Here is a 1,842-nt window from a genome sequence, read left to right on the forward strand (position 1 = left end):
GTTTTTAAAAAAACAAAGGACAAAAATTGCTCAACACTGATATTTATTAACTCAAAATGTTGCATTTCACTTTGTGTGCCAATTCTGTGAAATACCTTACACTCCCCCCCCCCCCCCCCCCCCAACACCCCACCCCCCCTCCCTCCCCCCCCAACCAAGGGACCTCATAACCTAATTATGGTTATTGCTTTACAAACAGTTTTTGACAGGACGTGGCTGGTAGAGTTTAACATACTTGCCAGTTCCACGTGAAGGAGCTGGTTCCTGCAAACCAAGCTCATCATTTATTCTTTGCTGGAGTCAGCAAGTAGACTTAAGACATACACAGTCATCTATCACACCAAATAAAAGGACACAACTGCTTTCAATAGGGTTCTTCCATTCGCCCTGAAGGTTTTCTGAAAGCTTCTACCTCTGCATAACACACCAGAACAATTGTGGCAGATTGTATTATTTACGAGTATCACAATTAACTGTTACTCTCACTATGCTTGTCTATAGTTCATGGTCAATGGAAGGTTTATGTTACCAATATGGGGGAGAAAGATTTCAAATAAGTTGTCTTCAAACATTTGTAGGACACTAATGTTTGGACATATTGAAAGGGAGATGATGTAATCGAAGTGCATGTGTAAAACTACTCAATTGGACTGGAAGGAAGAATCGTATGTGAACTCACCTGGGAAGAGATCTGAGGGCACAGTGCTGGTAGCATGCATACCTCAGTCACACATCTTTTGGAGAAAAAAAAGTCTTAGCCACAGATTGCATATACCTGTAGAATTTTGCATGGATTTTGTACGAGTACGATTAAAAATAGCTGCTTGCACATTTTACCAAAAGAACCTCCAAAACTCTGCAAATGCTTACAATAGGTTTTAGGTTTATTGGGGTTTTCTGATATGCTCTGTCTGTATTTTGATAATTGTGCATAATTATGTAAAAACAAATGTTGGTGGGCCCATAAATGACCAGACTTTTTTAAGCAAGCTTTGCTTTGATGCATTTCATGTATTTTTTACTCTATTTTATACCATTGCTTGCTAATATTAGCAAATCTGCTTTCCTGCATCTGCTTTGCATAGCTATTGTAAGGCTTTGAAATAATGTATGTATTTATTGCTTGAATTTCAGTGCATACTTATATGGCATATTGTGTGGCAAAATTAAAGCTCATTTATCCTTGCTTCTATCATATGCTGATGGGGACTGTTGTCCTTTATATATAGTATCTTTTAGCTGTAGCACAAACATCAATTTCTGTATTGGTGGATTACGCCTATTTGTTTTATTTATCTTTTTGGGGTAAACTAATTTTGATACTTTCCATTACTGTGTACTGTGTTCATGCCTTGAATTCTCAAAAGCGAAAAGTCATGAAATTTGTAACAGCTGTTGCTCTGTATTCAAGGCTCTCGCTGCTGAACCTAGTGAAGGACCAAACATAGGACTTAAAAGGAAACTAGACTACCACTAACACCAGGGAGTTATCAGGTTTTATTGTACCGTGTTTTTGTCTTAAAAAAAAAAGACGGCAGTGCTCTAAAACCATGTGAGTATACTGTTTCATAGGCGTCAATGCTGTAGTTGAATTCATTGTAAACTTGTACTGACTGAATTGAGATTTTGAGCACACTGCTCGTATAGTTAGAAGTAGAATTGACTGTTTTTCCACTGGACAGAGACTGAACAGAAATTATCATTGACCCATCGGCATTTACACTTGTTTACATCTATTGGTAATCATGTGATTTCATCTTTGGGTTCCTGAAATATATCACCTGTGTAAAGCTTAATAAAGCCCTGACTAGTGGATACATTACGAATTGTACCTCCATGAGC

This window comes from Scyliorhinus canicula, chromosome 20 (assembly GCF_902713615.1).
Source record: "Scyliorhinus canicula chromosome 20, sScyCan1.1, whole genome shotgun sequence".
NCBI lineage: Eukaryota > Metazoa > Chordata > Chondrichthyes > Carcharhiniformes > Scyliorhinidae > Scyliorhinus > Scyliorhinus canicula.